Raw genomic sequence first — 20,410 nt, 5'->3', positions numbered from 1 at the left:
TCTTTTCTTTTCTTTTCTTTTCTTTTCTTTTCTTTTCTTTTCTTTTCTTTTCTTTTCTTTTCTTTTCTTTTCTTTTCTTTTCTTTTCTTTTCTTTTCTTTTCTTTTCTTTTCTTTTCTTTTCTTTTCTTTTCTTTTCTTTTCTTTTCTTTTCTTTTCTTTTCTTTTCTTTTCTTTTCTTTTCTTTTCTTTTCTTTTCTTTTCTTTTCTTTTCTTTTCTTTTCTTTTCTTTTCTTTTCTTTTCTTTTCTTTTCTTTTCTTTTTTCTTTTCTCTTTTCCTTTCTTCTTTCTTTCTTTCTTTCTTTCTTTCTTTCTTTCTTTCTTAAATAAAATGTTTTGAGGTCTCAGCAAAACTTGAAAATGGCTATAATAAGACACCTACATTACAGCTATCCCAGCTCTCTATAACACATATGACCAAGCTTAAAAAGACACTCAAGGTCAGAAGATACCAGACTTGGCAACACCCACCACCTTGGCTTAACCTGCCCTCACAGTGGCTCCTCAGTGACAGGGGCACTTTTCTGTAATCCTTGCCTGCAGTTTCTGAACACACTGTCATGGAACCTCTTTCTCAGAATCATGCATATCTTAAAAATCATGTCTAAAAACAGCCTCTCCACCTGAGAGAGAGCCCTGACATTTAAGTGAGGACCCCAGTTCTAGAAAAATCTGTGAAAAAAAGTAGAGAGAGACCCCATCAAATAAATGCCCTTCAAGTGCTTTAAGAAACATCCAAAGTGTTCCCTGCCCTCTTCTGAGGGCTGACATTAAGACAGAAACATATGGGCTGTGGCACCAGAGAGTTTTCATGAGAATCATGACTGCTTATTACACACTAGAGGCCCCATGCACGAATTCGTGCACGGGTGGTATCCGGCCCAGCCCAGCCCAATCAGGGCCTATTGGGCTGGGCCAGCTGGGGGGGAGGGGCCGCAGGTGGTTGGCTGGCCAGCCCCACTCCCTGGTCGAACTCCCAGTTGAGGGGACAATTTGCATATTAGCCTTTTATTATATAGGATTGAACTTCAGGTAAATTACTGCACATTTCTAAACCCCAGTTTCCTCATCAGCAAAGTGAAAGGTCATAATAATGCCTGACTCGTAAAGGTGTGAGCATTGGAGGAATCATGGTTTCCTGGCACATTGTAGGTAGTCACTCTGGATATGCCCAGTTCCTTGGGCTGCTCATTGCTACTGGAATTACTTCTACCAGGAAATCAAGGTGGCATGGCTATCAAACTGATTTGTTTGTCAGGTTATATCTGGCGCCCAAGCATAGGAAACTGGTCCACCATGTGTAGAAGAGCAGTTTGGAGACCTGGGATCACTTGCACCCTGTGTACTTGAATGTTTGTGTGGCCAACAGCTCAGAAGGGAACTGTGCAAATCCATGTCACATCCTGCTGAGCCTACCACAGCTCTGTCAGAAGGAAGAATTGGGTCTCTACAGTAAGTACAAAGCCCCAGGAACTGTCCCAGGATACCAGCAGCCAGTTCCATAAGCAATCCCAGGAGGTGCAAAGGACCTGCCCATCTTCATAGAGCTCCTTTGCCCCTAATATAGCTGCATTGCAGAGCCAGTTCCCAAAATACAGGTTGTTTTCCCATATTTCTGTAAGGGAGGCTTCTTCTGCCTGGATATCCTTCCTGTGCATAATGCATCATTAAGGGCAGGACATCACTGGAGTTGTGTAGTGTACAACATGCACAAACACACACAGCAGCCGTGGGTAAAAGAATGGACTCTGGAGTGTGAAAACTCTGAGTCTAAATCTCACTTCTGCCATTTATTCCCAGTCAAACCGTGAGCAAACTGACCTTTCTAAATCTCACTTTTCTCATTTGTGAGGTTGGAATAACTACAGCAGCTCTCTCTTAGTGGTGTTGTGAAGAGTCAAATAAAATAATATGCAAAGATTTTAACAGTACCTGGCACATAGAAGATGCTTAATGAAAACTATAACAATATTTAATAACCATTAATAATAATTATCATTGTTCATAGCTAACTTTTACTCTACTTTTAAGATCAGCCCATATGCTTCCTCTCCTAGAAAACTTTTCTAATTCCCCCTCAGGCTGGGTCAAATGCCTCTTCCACGTGCTCCCATCTGCCCTTGTGCTGCCTCGAATGTTGCTGAGCTTCCTCCCGAACTGTGACCTCTGGATGTCAGTGTGGGACTGTGTCTTTCACTTTAGGATCACCAGAACCTAGAACAATGCCTGGCGCATACTAGGTACCAAATGAATGAATGAATGAATAAATGCTGCTTTTACTGGAACCAAAGGAGAAGCTTGCTCTTCTTATTTTCTGTGAGAAGCCAGTGATAGAGGAAAGAGGCAGAGAGACGGCAAAGGAGAGCATGAACTGGACATTTGCCAAAGGCAGGTCAGCCCCTTCCTGTGGTCATTTTTTTGGGTAGAAGGAAAACTAAGTGAAACCTTGTACCAAGCTGGGCCTACGAAGATAAACAAGCCAAGTGTTCCACCTAGACAATGGCCCGATTCTCCCTGACCGAGGAAGGTGGGAGCTGTGGGGAACCAGACAAACATCCCCTTCCAATTTCCTTCCGTCTGTGCTCGGCTCCTGCAGAGCATCACAGCCCACACCCCCCTCGTGGCCTTTCCTTCATAAAAGGCGTCTTCAAATCTGAGACAGCCTCTTAGATCTGTGAAGGCTGGTTGGAGCTGCAGTGAGTCTGAATCACTCCTCACCACAATGGTCTCAGAATGACAGAGGGTTTCTGTGTCCAGGGTGTGTTCTAAAGTGCTTTTTTTGTGTGTGTGGCACAGTTTGCTTCCACATAGCCCTGGCCAACCAGGAACTGAGATTAGCAGTTTGTGTAGATCAAATTATTGAACTTCAAAACACCCATGAAAATTTGTGAAAGCAAAACAACAGCAGAAGCACAAAGCTGAAGGAGATGTGGTTTAACAGGAGCACGTGTGACAAATGACTTAGCTGTCCAGACGCCTTGTAGGCCCAGCGTGAGTCAGCCAAAGGATGTGGGTGCCAAAAAAACCTCAGGCAGGCTGGACCCAGTGGAGCTTCCAGAAAAAGAAAGGTGATGGCTGACTCTGATCTACACCAGTCAGACCACCCTGGAAGAGGTTTGGCTCTGTCTGCACACCCCATCGTGTGAGAGGAAAGGGTGTGTCCTGAGTGGAGTTACCAAGATTAGGGGTGGAGTGGGGGGGCAGGAGAAGGACTCAAAACTGTCAACTTGGAGGAGGAAGAAGATGAGCGACCTGGAGAATGAAGGGCATAGGTGGAGGGGTTTCGGCGCCTGCTGCCTGTGACTTCTGCTTGGAAGGCCTTCCTCTTCTGTCTGCCTACTGAACTCCTATTCATCCCTTAGGCCTCAGTTCCTGCCACCTCTTCCAAGAAACCTTCCTTCACCTCTCAAAGTAGAGCCAGCCATGCCTCCATTGGGACCTCCTCCTCTTGCACCTGGGAGTCAGGTCCCTTTATTTCAGCACTGCTCACCTGGAGTGGCATTGGTCGGAGTCTATCCTACTGTCCAACCCTCCCTTTATTTCAGCACTGCTCACCTGGAGTGGCATTGGCCGGTGCCTGCACAGTGACTGTTCCTCCGCTAATGTCTGATTAAATACTTGCCATGAAAAATGTTGCCAACCATCTTGACCACGAGAAAGAGAGATGATATATATAAATGTCTGATTAAATACTTGCCATGAAAAATGTTGCCAGCCATCTTGACCACGAGAAAGAGAGATGATATTTTTTTTTCTATGTGGCTCAAAAAGACGGAACTGGAACAGGGAGTGGAAATTATGAGAGGTGGATTTCAGCTCAAAATTAGGAAGTGCTTTATAATAATAATGATGATGGCTTTGTTGAGCGTTTTGGCCATTTGTTGCTGCATAACAAGTTACTCAGCCTAAAACAATAAACATGCATTATCTCACATAGTTCACGTGGGTCAGGAATTCGGGAGCCGCTTAGAAGAGTGGTCCTGGCTTGGGATCTGTCAGGAGGTTGTAGTCAAGATGCCACCTGACGCTGTCATCATCTGAAGGAGTCCTTGCTAGAGCAGTGGTTCTCAACCTTCTGGCCCTTTAAATACAGTTCCTCATGTTGTGACCCAACCATAACATTATTTTCGTTGCTACTTCATAACTGTAATGTTGCTACTGTTATGAATCATAATGTAAATATCTGATATGCAGGATGGTCTTAGGCGACCCCTGTGAAAGGGGTCGCGACCCACAGGTTGAGAACCGCTGGTCTAGAGGATCACTTCAGGATGGCTCATTCACATGGCTCAGGGCAGGAGGCCTCTCCATAGCGTATTTAAGTAACCACACAATGTGGTAGCTGGCTTCCACCAGACCAGGTCACCTAAGAAAGAGAACAAGGAGGAGGTGCTGTGTCTTCTATGACCTAGCCTCAGAAGTCACAGCCTGTTACTTCCATAATTCTCAGTGTGGGAAGAGACTACATATAGGCATGAATACTAGGCGGTGAGAATCACTGTGGTCACCTGGGAAGTTGGCTACTAAATTGTGGACCAGGAATTGTGAGAAGTGTTTAACACCAGGTCTCTCACAACCACCTTAAGAGGATGGTGTTTTTATTGCCTCCATTTTACTTTATTTACTTATTACAAAAAGTTTTTTGGCTTTCAAATTATTTTAATCTTTATCACAGAAACAATATATGCATTACTGTCCAGGTTGCCTATTGTATCTTAAAGTTTATTTAATGGACATCTGGGTGTCCATGTAAATGCTACAGTTACAGCTGGTGGTGTATTTTCAAATTTCCATTTTATGGATAAGGACACTGAAGCACAGAGACGTCAATTAGCTTGTCCATGGTCACAGACCTGGAAATCTCTCAGCTTTGGTTTGAACCTAAAAACCCAAAGTCATTACACTTCGTGCTATATTACACTGCACTAAGCTGCCTCTTGGATACCCACTAGGCAGGGATACTGGAGGAGTGGTACTCAATCCTGGCTGCACAATCAACATCAGCTGGGCAGCTTTTGCAAATTCTTGATGCCTGAGCCCGACCCCCAGGGATTCTGATCTAATTGTCCAGAGTTTGATTCTATTATGTAGAACCATAGAGAAAGAGCCAGAACTGGTTTGGGGTCAGATCGTGCCTTCCCTGAGGTTCTCTGCAAATATTACATGTTACCACCTGGGTGAAATGAAACATATTTTATTACTAAGTTATCTACAGACTCAAAAATAACATGCTGATGAATTCCTAATTGTTATCTTTGGCCCCTTGGAGGTAATGTCGACCTGAAAGGCAAGGTGATGTTGAAGAGGCTGAGAAGGAGGTGTATTACAGCTAGAAGGAAATCCTCAGGAGACACCTAATGCCAGGGTAAAATTTCAGGAATAGAAATGATTAACGAGAGGGTTTTTACAGAAGTCCTATCTAACTCACAGGATTTGAGGAGGAAAATCAAAACAGGGTAAGGTATGTGAAAACAACTTGCAAAGTAGTATTAAAAGACGTCATAATTATTATTTTAAAGGGAAATTTTCCAAGTGATTCCAGCACAGAATTTTAAAAAATCTTTAAATTATTTTATTATTTTTACTGTGAAATATTTAATAAGATATAAGAAGTGTTTTGATTTGTAGGAAAAGATGAGCCCCCAAATTGTACTCTTAAGTGCCATGGTTCGTGTCTATTATTTATTTATTTATATGTTAAACTTCAGAGTATGTGTAATAAACTGTCTGTGGTGCAATGCTATCGATTTCCCTGCATTAGAAGCTGAATTAAATGTGCATTACTCTGGGGTTGGTCACCACGAGGGAAGCTTAAAAAGTTTTGAGGGAAAATAAGTGAAGACCATTATGGCGCTTTAGGCCTCATCTCCCGTCGATCCCTATCACCCTGGGGAAGTACTGCAATTCAGTCGCATGTATATCCTTGTCTAATGCTTCCTCTAATGGTAGCTAATGGCAACTTGGCTACATCCCTTGCTTTATAAAGAAACAGCTGCTTTCTCCAACCACGTCTCAGACATATCCTAGAAAAGGGTGGTGTTTCTGAGTATATTCTGTATAAAATACAAAAATTCCTTGGTGAGCCTTTTTTGTTTCATGTTTTCACTAGTTTATTCATTCATTCAACTAATATTTATTGACTACTTACACTGTTCTCAGCATTTTGCCAAGTTGTAATTTTTATCATCAAATTACAGTACTTGGAAGAGAATCACTATTCCCTTGTTGTCCTTGGAGAATCTTGAGATACTGGGAGAGTAAAGAGGGGAATCTGGATTGAATTCCCATCTCCATGGCCTTGCAGCTGGGCAGCCTTGATCAAGTTATTTTTCGGAAATATTTGGGCTTTTCTTTGTGGCCTAATATATGATCAATATTATAAATGTAATACATATGTCTGAAGAAAATGACACTGTGTGTAGGGTAAATATGTGGTATAGAGACATTAAATCTCTGTAATAAATTATTTATTATAATTTTCTATATTCTTATATATTTTTCCTTTATTTTTCAAATAAAACATGTGACCAGACTGCATTTAATCTTGTTTACATTAATTTTACCTGATACTCTGTTTTACTACTATCTTCAGCTCTTGAATGTTTTCCTTCCTTGGTCCTCTGATTACTACTCCTATTTCATTGGTTCTATGCCTTCCATCTGGGATTCCCATTAGAGGTCCCTTTTGTCACAATTCCAAAATTCTAACATCTCTGAAAACCAAAAATTTTCTTATAAGCTGACAACACTTATTTGGCATGACATGATGTGAGTCTATTTATCATCGTTCTTTCTTCCAGTGTTTTACTGCAGAAGTTAATTTTTTTTATTATAGAGTGCTGCCCTCGACCTTGCTGGGGGGTGTATATAATATTAGTGTATGCATCACATCCTCTCTCTAAAATCCCCCAAATGTTGCCCTGGCTAGATAGCGCAATTGCCGCAGCGGTTCTCAACCTGTGGGTTGCGACCCCTTTGGCGGTCGAACGACCCTTTCACAGGGGTTGCCTAAGACCATCCTGCATATCAGATATTTACATTACGATTCATAACAGTAGCAAAATTACAGTTATGAAGTAGCAATGAAAATAATTTTATGGTTGGGGTCACAACATGAGGAACTGTATTTAAAGGGCCAGAAGGTTGAGAACCACTGGGTAAAAGCATTGTCTCAATAAGCAAAAGTTGCGGGTTTGATCCCTGGGTCAGGGCACATACAAGAACCAACCAATGAAAGCATGAATAAGTGGAACAACAAGTCTCTCTCTCTCTCCTTCCCTCTCTTTCTCAAATAAATAAATTAAAACATTTAAAATGAAATAAAAATCCCCCAAATGCTGAACCCTGAAGCACATCTGACTCCAAGCGTTTTGTAGAAAGGATGGTTGGCCTGCATGGCTATCCTGGACCTCCCGAGCGGGTCCTCCACATCACTCCTGGTTTTTTTGTTTTCATATTTATCCTCTGAGTTCTAGGCGAATTTCTTAAGTTTGTCTTCTTCACTAAATTAATTTCTGGCAGCTCTGACCCCATTGTGGTTTTGCTTTTGGCATTTGCAGTTTCCTTCTCCATGAAAATATTTCCTGATCTTGGAGGATCCCTTCTTATGACTTCGTGCTCTGTCCTGGCCAGCTTCAACGGGAAGCTCTGTTTGCCAGAGCCCTCTCACATGCTAGAGACAGAAACCCAGCTGGAAGTGGCTTGAGGGGAGAAAGGACTTTATTGGGAAAGACACTGACAGACTTAAGGGAGAGACTTAGGAGCTAGGACATCTCCAGGGACCTCAGAGAGAGAGGAACCAGAAACTTCATGCTGCCAGGTCATATTCTCCCTCCCTCTCCTCCCCCCGACCCCCCGACCCCCCGACCCTTAGCCTCACTGGCTTCATCTTCTCTATTGCAGTTAAATTTTAGCCTCCTGGTTAGAAACATGAACACCAGTCACACCAAATTCACACCCTTTCAGCTCTGTAACCCAAGAGGTGACAGAATTTCTCTCTCTGGCTTCAGGGAAACATTTCAAGGATAAACCTATTGGTCTAGCCTGGGTCTCATTCCCAGACCTGTGTCCATAGGATGAGGTCAATTATCAAAAGAGGTGAGAGTGGGATCAATGATTCTCTCTCATCCTTGATGTTTCTATCTCTCTCTTCCTCTCCCTTCTTCTCTGAAATCAATAAAAATATTAAAAAAAGAAGAGGTGAGGGCGGGATGCTGAGCAGAGTAAACAATACCATCTACTTCATACATTTTCTAAAATGTTCAAATTTACTGCAAATTGGAGAAATCCTCCTGATTCTCTAGGAAGGTTCTCTTCTTTTGGCTTGCAGTGTCTTCTCATAGATACAGTGATGTCTGTTTGCTCATTTTTTAAAATATATTTTTTATTGATTTCAGAGAGGAAGGGAGAGAGAGAGAGAGAGAGAGAGAGAGAGAGAGATAAATCAATGATGATGTTTCCTGCGCGCCCCCTACTGGGGATCGAGCCCGGAAGCCGGGCATATGCCCTTGACTAAAATTGAACTCGGGACACTTGAGTCCGAAGGCCTACACTCTATCCACTGAGCCAAACCAGCTAGAGCTCCATTGCTTTTTAGAGACAGTGGAAATGAGAGAGAGAGAAAGAGAGAGAGAGAGAGAGAGAGAGAGAGAGAGAGAGGAGAGAGATCAATTGACTGCCTCCTGCATGTGCCCTGACCGGGGTCAAGGATCAAACATGCAGCCCAGATACATGCCCTTGACCGGGAATCAAACCCGAGACCCACACTCTACTGAGCCACACAGGCCAGGGCCTGTTTGCTCATTTGGGAGAAGGCCCCACTGGGTGGATGTCCAGGTGTATGCCTGGAGCAACCGTCTGCTCAGAGAGAAAGCCCTGCGGTAGTGGCATCCTGCTTGTGTCTGCCCTCCCTCATCCTCCACAATAGGAAAAAAAAAGAATGCTGCCAGAATGTGCCTCCCCCATCCCAAAAGCATTTCAATGGTACCCTTTACTGAGTGTTTGTTAGGTTTCTCTTTGCTACAAGAAACCAAAATCTCACTCAAACTGGTTTTAAGAGGACTTTTTATTGTGAAGAAGGCCAACAAAATCACATAACAAACAAAAAAATATTGGAGTGGGGAATTTTTTGCCACTCTCTTTAAAGGATTTCTGAATATATGTCTTATTCATTTGGGGTTATTTTATTTGGTATTTAAGGGATAAAACTGAGACTCCCTTCATGATAAATACATAAATTAGCATTTTTACAGATAAAATAAACTAGTGTAACTTCCACCATTAAGATCTGGTATATTTAGCCCTGACCAATTTGGCTCAGTGGACAGAGCATCGGCCTGTGGACTGAAGGGTCCCAGGTTCGATTCCAGTCAAGGGCATGTACCTTGGTTACGGGCACATCCCCAGTAGGGGGTGTGCAGGAGGCAGCTGATGGATGTTTCTCTCTCATCAATGTTTCTAACTCTCTATCCCCCTCCCTTCCTCTCTGTAAAAAATCAATCAAATATATTTATTAAAATAAAATACTGTTAGTATTAAACATTTTTTTAAAAGATCTGGTATATTTAATATCATGTGAGAAACTAAACACCATCCCTCCTCTTGGCCTGTTGTACCAGGTACTGTGCTAAGGATTTGTATACACAGCCTCATTAATTCTCAAACAACTCTCTGGGAAGGTATCAGTTATGATTCCTGTTTTATAGCTGAGAACACTGAGGCTCAGAGATGTTAAGTAACTTACCTAAGCTCACACAGCTAGTAAGTAGCCACTAATTATATAGCTCCAAAGCTTATGTTCTTTCATGTATGATACTCTACTAATCTAGAAAATGCTATGCATTTGGGCCTTTTAAAATGTGGAAGAAATTTACTAGATATTTCAGTGGTCATTGAGCTTTCTGATCTAGATACGCCTCAAAGGGGAGACCTGGAACTCCTAGCTGGAGAAGCACCAGAGACCTCTGGATATCTGTCTTGGGTCCCCAGTGCCTTTGCAGGAACACTAGCGGAGTTAGTCCTTAAAAGGAGCAATCCTTTTAAGCCGGGGCTGAAATAGTCAGCTGAAATTTCCTCTGGGATTGCAAACTAATTTTAACAAAACATAATCAGGAAGAGGAATCTGCAACTAAAAAAAGAGCTTTGGTGAAAATTAATTCTTTTCTTTGTTACTTTACATATATCATCAAACAGTGACTGAAAACCAGCTGGTGTGGTTCAGTGGTTGAGCATTGACCTATGAACTGGGAGGTCATGGTTTGATTCCCAGTCCAGGCACATGCCCAGGTTGTAGGCTCAGTCCCCATTGTGGGGTGTACAGGGAGCAACCGATCGATGATTCTCTCATGATTCTCTCATATGATTGATGTTTCTGTCTCTCCCTCCCCCTTCCTCTCTGAAATCAATTAAAAAAATATAGATATATACAAACAGTAACTGAAGATAAGTATGGAATTATGGGATATGGGAGATGAAGATAATTATGACCTTGCTCAAATAATCCTAATTTTTCTTCTTGGTTATCAACCACTCTGTTTATGTTTCCTTTTTATTTTTTATTTTTTTAAGAAGACACATTATTTCTTTTTTATTTCTTTTTATTTTCTTTTTTATTGATTTCAGAGACGAAGGGAGAGGGAGAGATAAATAGAAACATCAATGATGAGAGAGAACCATTGATCAGCTGCCTCCTGCACACCCCGAACTGGGGATCTAGCCCACAACCTGGGCATGTGCCCTTGACCGGAATTGAACCCGGGACCCTTCAGTCAGCAAGCTGACGCTCTATCCACTGAGCCAAACCTGCTAGGGCTCTGTTTCTATTTTTAATAACGATGGTTCTTTATAGATAATCCAAAGATTATCCATCCAATGGAGTTCATCATTGTTTGCAAATCTGTGTTTTATTGGGAGAGAATACATTTCTAGGTGCTGGTCCTAAATATGCCACTGTGTAACTGAGTGACCTTGGATGAATCAAATAAACCCATTGGGCCTTACTTTCATCATCTCTAAAATGAGGGATTTAGATGACACACTTTGTGAACTTCAACTCTAAAATTCTAATTTTGCTGGTTGCTTTGAAGGACCTCAGAGCCATGCAATCTCAAGTGTCCCCAGCAGAGGTCAGAAGAAGTCACTAAAAACTGAGTTTCACATTAATCCCAGTTACCCGAGTACTGATAAATACTACAGTTTTATGGCACTCCCTATCCTCCATGTTATTTAGCTGATTGTTAACATTGGCCCAGGCATAAAGGCAGGTATTGTTCTTTAAAATTTAAAGCATAGGTGCATTGCCTGCTTTGGGCCTATTTGCCAAGTGTAAATCATTTCCCATTGGTTAATGCCTGGTGAACAGAGGTAAATTACTTGACAGTATGTGATCAAAGGGTTAGGGAAGGATTTATACTTAGAGTCCATGTAAATGATAAACTTGCTACAGAAAGTTCCATTTCATCAAAACTCTTTATAACAAATGAAACCTTACCTAATAACCTATTTATTTTGAAATATGTTTACCTCAGCAAAAATTTTTTCTTTTTATTGTTCTCTTCCCAGCTTTATTGAGACATAATTGGCATATAACCTTGTGTAATGTTAGGAGATACACCTTAATAATATACATATGCATTGCGATTGATTATCACAATGAGGTTAATGAATATATCCATCACCTCACATAGCTAAAATTTGAAAAATTCTTGTCACAATGGGGTTTAAGAAATCTTTTTCTTTCACTTCTGGTTTTATCATTAAAAAAGCATTTGGGAAAGACACCATTACAGAGATAGAAACTTCCAATAAAAATTTAAATGCCAAGTCATGTCAGAGGAATGGCAGCAGAAGGGCGTATATTTCCTCTCCCCCTGACATTTCAACAAGTTAACCAAACCTCACCTGCAGAGCCAAAGCTTGTGCTGGGTCTTCAGCACCCTGCTTAGCAGTAAACCATTCCTCCCAGTGCTCCACCTATGGCCTATGGACCTTTATTTTTTAATCTAATACAGCACTTAACTTTTTTTTAATACAGCACTTAGTTCACTGATTGTCATTGCCGTTTTCCCCTGCTATGACAAGCTCCTCCAGGACAACGTCTGTGCCCATCGCTCCCACCATCATAGTCTGGGGAGGATAGACTGGGCTATGAGGAGAGGAGAGAGTAGGGGGGCAAGAAGAACTGGGAGACTGACTCATGTCCTTCAGGAGAGAGAAGCTAGGTCATGCCGCGCTTCTATATAAGCTATATACAGGGTGTCCTCCCAAAAATGTAGACACAATTTAACAGCTGGTAGCTCAGTTTTGAAATAAAGTGTACTTTAATAAACACTGCCTTTGTAATTATTCAAAGTGTGTGTACACTTTTTTGGGGACACCCTATATATAAGCAGTGAGGCAATTGAAGGCAGACTGGGGGGGGGGGTGGACTCCAGGAAAGGTCAGAGGGGGGCTAGCAGAGGGGATGACTGAACAGAACACTCCAGATCAGACAAAGCATGCATGGCCTGCTGGGAATGAGAATCAAGTAGGGACCAGGCAGGACAGGCAGAAGCAGGATCTGCTACAATCCGCCCACATTCCAGAGACCATTCCAAGGACCGGAGCCAGTCCCTGTGGGACCTCCCAGTGACACATGTTGAAAACCAAAGATTAAAAGCGAGACAGCTGCTTCCTTAAGCTGACCATAGCTCAGAACTCCCTAGAAAGTATTTAAACTCTTAGGCTTTCTGTTTGCTCACATGAAAAGAAAGTGGAAGGAAGTGTTGATTCAAAGAGAAACTTTCTGCTTCTGTCTGAAGATGACTGGGTCCTGATTCTGATTCTGATTCTGACTCTGGCAACTGTCTTGCCTAGACCCAGCCAAGCTCTTTGCTCCTCTGGCCTTGCTTTTGGTACCTGTATCGAAGCTCTGGAGTAATGGTGGCAAGCCACTACCTTCAGGAATGGGGAAGAAGTGACTATAATTTTGGATTGCTGGAATATACCCAAAGACAGCACAAAGAACATATGGTTGTCATGTAATTTAAGATTTTTTTTATGAAACCAGGAAAAGACCCCTCACACCTCATAGGATGGCTACTGTTAAAAAAAAAAAAACCACAGAAAATAAATGTTGGTGAGGTTGTGGAGAAATTGGAACCCTTGCGCACTGTTAGTGGGAATATAAAACAGTACAGCCATTGTGGAAAACAGTTAAGCAAAAAAATTAAAAATAGGATTACCATATGATCCAGCAATTTCACTTGTGGGTACTTACCTAGAAGAACTGAAAGCAAGGTCTTGAAGAGATATCTGCATACCCATGTTGGTAGTAGCATTATCACAATAGCCAAAAAGTGGAAGCAACCCAAGTGTCCATCGACAGATGAATAGCTAACAAAATACGGTCTATACCAGTGATGGCGAACCTTTTGAGCTCAGCGTGTCAGCATTTTGAAAAACCCTAACTTAACTCTGGTGCCTAGTGACATATAGGAATTTTTTGATATTTGCAACCATAGTAAAACAAAGATGTATATTTTTGATATTTATTTTATATATTTAAATGCCATTTAACAAAGAAAAATCAATAAAAAAAATGAGTTCGCGTGTCACCTCTGACGCGTGTCATAGGTTCGCCATCATTGGTCTATACAGACCTTGGAATATTGCTCAGCCTTAAAAAGAAGGGAAATTCTGACACTTGCTACCATGTGGATGAACTTTGAGGACATTATGTTAAGTGAAATAGGCCAACTACAGAAAGACAAATACTGGATGATTCTACTTATATGTGGTACTTAAAATAGTCAGCTTCATAGAGATAAAAAGTAGAATGGTGGTGGCCGGGGGCTGGGAGGAGAGGAGATGTGAAATTAGTGCTTAGGGTACAGAGTTTCTGTTTTACAAGGTGAAAGGAATTATGGGGATGGACGGTGGTGAAGGTTGCACAACAATGTGAATGTACTTAATGCCACTGAACTGCACAATTAACAATGGTTAAGACGCTAAATCTTATATTATGTACATTTTCCCACAATAAAAAAAAATTGGAAAAAATAACAAAACAAAACAAAAATCTGGAATAGCCTGGTTGGTATGGCTCATTGGTTGAGCATGGATCTAGCTATGAACCAGGAAGTCACCATTAAATTCAGGGTTAGGGCATATGCCCGGGTTTTGGGCTCAATCCCAGTAGGGGGAGTGCAGAAGGCAGCCAGTCAATTATTCTTTCTCATCATTGATGTTTCTATCTCTCCCTCTCCCTTCCTCTCTCTGAAATCAATAAAAACATTTTTTTAATCTACCATATATTTTGTTGGAAAATATTACTTTCTTTGGGAAAGTAATAATGCTAAATATTGAACATGCACACGATGTATTTATAATAACCCTAATAACAGCTGCCACTTCTCTAAAGAAAGTATGTAGGGCATCACAAGTGCAATAATACTGTCCTTCCCATTTTACAGACAAGGAGACTAATTCTTAGAGATTAAGCAACTTGCCTAAATGTAGACTAGTGAATAGTGGATTCCAGGCATGCATGACCGCAAAGGTGTACTCTTAAATGCCTCTGGTTCTCTTTCATTACAATTTCCACGTTGCTCACCCCAGTCCAGGGGCACGGGCAGCATAGAAGTTCCTCTTGCAGCCTCAGGACATTTACAGGTGCTGCCCTCTCCACCTGGAATGTGATATCTACATGGCTCCCCTCTCTCTCGCTTCCTTCAGGTCTCTGACCACTTGTCACCTTATTATTGAGGCCTCCCCCGCCCAACACACATATGAACTAGTACAAGCCCTCTCCCTCCCTCTACCTCTATGTTGTTCCTCATTATCCCTTACTGGTTTGCCTGTCTCCCCAACTAAGACAGAAATCCCAGGAGGTCAGAAGTCTGTTTTGCCTATGACTGTACCTTCTGCATTAATGAATGAGTGAATGAATGAATGGCTAGTAGCATTAGTGTGACTGCTGGGCACAGCAGCAATGGTCTAGATGCCAGGATTTGAACGAAGGCCACCCCCAAGCCCTCGTTCTTCTTACTAGTGATTTAACTGTACAACAGAGCCCAGTTCTAGAAGCACAGTTCAAGCCAAGAATAACGCCACCCTCTCTCTTCTTTATCAGAAGACTGACTTACCTCTCCCCCACACACCCCAAGAAAATACCTCCCCTTTGGGCCTTTTCTGCTCATTGTCTGGATCAGGAGATACTAAAGGTTAGTCTAACTGGGGATGGGAGTGAGAGGGAGGAAAGGTAGCCAGCAACCGTAAGACCTTCTGGGGATAGGGGGGCGGTCTGTTTTATCCCTGAAATCCCCCTGTAATTTCCTCCCTCTGGCTAGCTTATTCTAGCAGGAATAAACTTACTTTTGGCTGATCAACAAGCCGACTTTAAAGAAAGGCTCAGGCCTACACCCCATGTCCTGCCCCCATCCAATTCCAGGTTAGTGTCGCTCCTCAGTGGCCCCAGGGTAGTCACAGCCCCCAGCATACTCATCACACCTTCGTTGTCTCTGTTTTCTCCAGACTGGTGGTCTTGCCTTTTTTCCTGGGGCCACAGGACTAGCACAGCTTTGGGCAGATGGCAGGTCCTCAAATAAATGTTTGTTGAAGAAACAGAAGGGGAAATGGGAAGGTAATCAAAGACAAATGTGAACATTTTGATGTCCAGCATTACATAGTATAAATTAGCACTATGCTTTCTCCTATGTCGTCTCTAGCTACAAACGCCAGTGCCAGTCGGAGTCCCAGAAGTCACCACGTTTTATTTAGGATATATGTCTGACTCAAACATGCTTTGCCCTGCAAAACCAGTGTTGCTGGTAGCAGGCTGCCGGCATCGGTTCCAAACCAGCCCAAAGGGTAAGGACACCAGCACCACGGGGGCCTATTTCCTTCCTTCCCTCAAGCCCAGCACCTTCTTCTTCAGACTACCTCTGCCTGGGGGAGGCAGGGAGATGGAGTTTATGGAGGAAGGGGTAGAGGAAGGATGAGCAGTAGGGGGAGCTCTGAGGGGTGGGTGAGCACCCCACCTTGCTTTCAGTTTCCGCTGGCTCCCTGGGAAGGACAGGGCCCTTGCTGGGATGCTTCAGAAATGGCCAAAAGGCTGAGAGGGTGCAGCCTCCTTTACACCCAGAATTTTGATAACTGTTGTTTTCCAAATTTTGTTTTCACTGCACCTGTGGAACTGATCACGTGGTTTGGACTCTCCCCTGACCTTTCCTCCTCTGGCAATGTCGCTAGTCATGTGGTAGACTCCCTTGTAACCCACTTACGTCTCATCCTTTGAGTGTAATGTATTTGAGGAGAAAAAAGGTGTGTGGAGAATAGCCTCCTAAGACTTCCATACAAGCCCTTGCACAACACTCCCTTAAGCAGTGGTCATCAACCTTTCGCACCTCACGACCTCACAGACCACCAGTGGCCCACACTGCCCTTAAGCATTAAGCCCCAGGACAATGAGGTTTTGACCCAAATCAAATAATCTTAGGAAACAAAGCCTAGGGGTCTACTGACCACATAGACAGAGATAACATCTACAGATAACATCTAAGCCTCAGTTGTGTTTCAGCTTCAGGCCCAGAAAAGACCAGGTGGCAAGACCAGGGATGACATTAGGATCTGCTTAGATGACTAATGACCCCCTGCCCTGATGCCAACAATCAGTAGAGACCATGATCCTGAAAGGACACACCTGGAAAGCTGACAAATATTCTACTGAGATCCTCCCCTGGACCACCCCCAGAATCCCACCCTTAGAAACTCTTAGGATGGAGGACAAAGAGCACTATTTCACTTTCTTGAGCACACCCACATCTTTCCCTCCTCTTATTTCCCCAGATGTGTTTTCTTTGCCCTTCATACTCCTAAGCTCCAAGGGCCCTTCTTTTGCTTCTATAACTTGTTTCCTGAGCCCACACAGCCCAGCTGGCTTACTTTTTCCATGGCTCACTTCTTCTACCTCTGTGACTTTTTAAATAAACTTTTGCTTGTATTTGAGTCTTGACTCTGAATTCTTTCTTAACCAGAACTCAAGTATTGAGATTGCTAAACCAATAACATTCTGGTGCCATTTTGCTGCTAACAAAGGGAATGGGAGCCCCACCGAGGCACCCTGGAGCAGCTGGGCCACCAACAAAAACCCACTTCCAGGCTGCTTATGGAGGTGGAGGGTGGCAGTAAGAACAACTCTTATTTATGAATAAACTGGTAAAAATTCAACCAAGTAAATTTGAAACTTTAATTGGCTTTGTTAAATGATTCATGAATTGGACCACATCTCATTTAGCAACTAGAAGGGCTCTCTGAGGATTTATTACAAAATGGAAAGTTTATATAGGAAGAAGGGTGGGGCAAGGGAGCTATTAACACCAGAAATTAACAAATTATTTTTAGATCAGGACCTCTCCTGGGGGAAAGTAATGGCAAGGATTTTATCATGCAGATTACCTCTTCTTTTAATGGGGCCTGGAGAGGGCCCAGGTACAGAGTACATTGGTATTGACCAGAAATTTTCAAATTGGTTGATAAAGATTGTTTCTGAGAGAAGTTAAACAGCAATTAAGTCAAGTATTAAATCTAGATTTGGCATTACAGGTTTTAGCACAAGAGAAGCCATTTGGGGTCTGTGGTTGTCTATTTAACAAAACTAATAGATGATTTTTCTTTTATTCTAAGTGGAAGAAGGTCCCTATGTGATACACAGCTAAAGTGCCAGTTAAGTACTGCTTCCCCTGATGCAGCCCCAGTTTATATTTGTTTTCATAGTGAAATTACTAATTGTACCTGGTTCACTCTCAGAAGTGTTCTAGCTTGAATTGAAAATTATTCCTGTTTATTTTTCTTTCTGCATCAAATATATTTTATTCAACTTATATGAAGCTGAATAAGCATTAATTAATCTACCCTGCATCCCTCAAATGAAAATAAAGACCACGGTCACTGTATTGCAGCTAAAACCCAGGAAAATGATATTCAATTTGTGACTCAAGAAATGTTGGCCTCCACTGGTGAGACTGATGTCACTGGCCCCAGAGAAAAGATATGAACTAATAATATATTTTAAAAATCTTGGCTGGAACCTAAAGATATACAAATGTTTTCTTCTCTGTTCTCACTTTAATATCATAGTTCAACAGTAAAATTCTCTGTTTTAAATGATCACATTTATCTTACACCCTCTTGTATTTTGTTAGACTGTGACTTCCTCGGGGTCAGAGAGCTTTGCTGCCAGGTTCTATGTTGCCACAGACTCAGTGCTCAGAGACCTTTGTAAAGGGAGCTGAATTCTTCCGATGATTTCATAGGGATTCTGACCTCCTAAGATTACATAGGTATCTTCAATTTATTTTAAGGTATTTAGAATCAGAGAAAGGTTTTCTTGTTGAACATGTCTGCAGAAGTTCTCCTCAAAAATACTAGAATTGGTGCATAAACTGAATTCCTAAAGTTTCCCATCACTAAAAATCTGATTTCATGAATATCCCTCCAAATATCATCTAAGGCAATAGCATGGATCTTTTTGAGACCCTCTCCCTTCTAAATAGCAGAGACTGGCCGTCCCACAAAAAGTAGTGTAACGCGATGGGGGTCACATGGTCAGACCATTAGCCTCGGGGTCCCGGGAGATGAGAATCCAGCTGTCGTACTGACAAGCCATGGGAAGCTGCTCGCTGTCTAGGAATTGCCGACTTGTGCAGTCAGTATCACTCACCAAACTAAAATCTTTTCAATGGCTTCCCACTGCCTCTGGGATAAGGTCCAAGATTCAAGTTCCTAACATGCTACGGAACCCTAAATGACCTATCCCATTCCTTCAGGCTTATCTCTGTCACTCCTACCTCCACTCTCCTTTATTTCCTCACAAGGCCCAACTTCAAGATGGTTCCCCTGACTGAGCAAAAAAGAAGAAAAAAAAAGAGAGAGAGAGAGAACTCATAGACAACAGTGTGGTGATTGCAGGGGTGGAGGGGGATGGGTGAAGGTGGAAGAGGGCATTGAGGGGATAAATGGAAATGGGGAAAAATAAAATTTAAAAAATTTTAAAAATTAAAAAATTAATAAAAAGAATATTTCTAAAGCCAAAAAAAAAAAAGGTTCCCTCTGCTTGGAATCCTTTCCCTCACCTGACTAACTCCTACTCACCCAACAGAAGTCACCTCCTCTGAGAAGCCTTCTCAGATTGAAGAGAAGTAAGGGTGACATCACCACACAAGATGGAGAAATCAGAATGCCCCGAAGCAGGGGGATGAATAAATACTTTTGTACCACCACAAAATGAAATTAACATAGAGATGTGAGTTTTATTATTTCTTTTTTAAGCAGTTTAAAAATAATTATATTATGTTCATGGTAAAATAATCAAGAGTATACAGTGAAGAGTAAGTCTCCCTCTTCCTCCTGGCTTCAGTCTTCCCTGAGGCACCCACTGCTGTCAGTTTATTGGGTGGTTCCAGAGATGTTCTACATATATAGAGAGGGGTAAGAGGGGGATCTAATACATGTAAGACATGGCTCCCTCTCCTGAGAACTCATGACCTTGGGAAGGTAAGTCAGCTCCAACCCATTAGTTAGCAGCATGAAACAGTATATGGGGACTTGTATGTGGTCACTTGTTCAAGATCACTGGGAGCAGGATTCAAGCCCCAAGCCGGTCTCATTCCATAAGCCACCTACCATCTATAAGTAAAGGGAGTATCACCCAGAAGTAGACCTAAGACATACACTCTAGATCCTCGTCCTTATCTACAGCTTGAATACACGCAGTATTTGAACGCTTGTATTGCAGAGTTCTGGTTCTAGGGACATATCTGAGTCTGGTATTGGAAACTAGAACTAGCACAGGGCAATAAAATTAGCCATGCATTATGCTTTCTTGGTTGAACTACAGTTACATGTTATTACGGGGAGTGGGGGTGGGGAGAAGCACTCCATTAAACTGAAACACTGTAATGAGACTGGCTCAGAGAACAGGGACCTTGTTAAAATGTGGCATCTTCTGATCAGCATCTCCATCTCATTTGACAAGTGAGAAAAGCCACAGAGGTGAGGTGGGTGACTTGCCTAAGGTCACTGGGTTAGTTTTGACAAAATGAAGATGAAAGTACATGTTCCCACTCTGGGCTGAGTGCACTTGCCACAGCATTGCCTTCCCCCAAACAGAAACGGGGGTGGGGGTAGGGGAGGGAGAAAGCCTGCAAAAGAGGAATATGAGCTTAACACCCTTCCTGAAACGCATTCTTTATCCCCTTAGCCTTACTTCAAGTGCAAACTGAGGAGAAGTCAGGCTTGGAAGGAAGAAACAGATCAAGGACTCAATTACCTCGTACTAGTAACTATCATGGTTCTCTAGCTGTAAACCACAGAAACCAAATAACTGAACGAAGTAGAAAATATCTCCAAGGTTAACAGGCAGCTCACAGAACCATC

General features: G+C 42.3%; 1 protein-coding gene across 1 annotated transcript in view; it reads right to left on the bottom strand.

Annotated features, from left to right (window-relative positions):
• Window positions 1-20,410, bottom strand: part of NF1 (neurofibromin 1) — a 327,459-nt gene that overhangs the window by 264,726 nt on the left and 42,323 nt on the right. The gene's annotated exons all lie outside the window — the stretch shown is intronic.

Source organism: Myotis brandtii, unplaced genomic scaffold (assembly GCF_000412655.1).
Source record: "Myotis brandtii unplaced genomic scaffold, ASM41265v1 scaffold523, whole genome shotgun sequence".
Taxonomy (NCBI): domain Eukaryota; kingdom Metazoa; phylum Chordata; class Mammalia; order Chiroptera; family Vespertilionidae; genus Myotis; species Myotis brandtii.
Note: the sequence above shows the minus strand (reverse complement) of the source record. Positions and strands in the feature narration are given on the sequence as shown.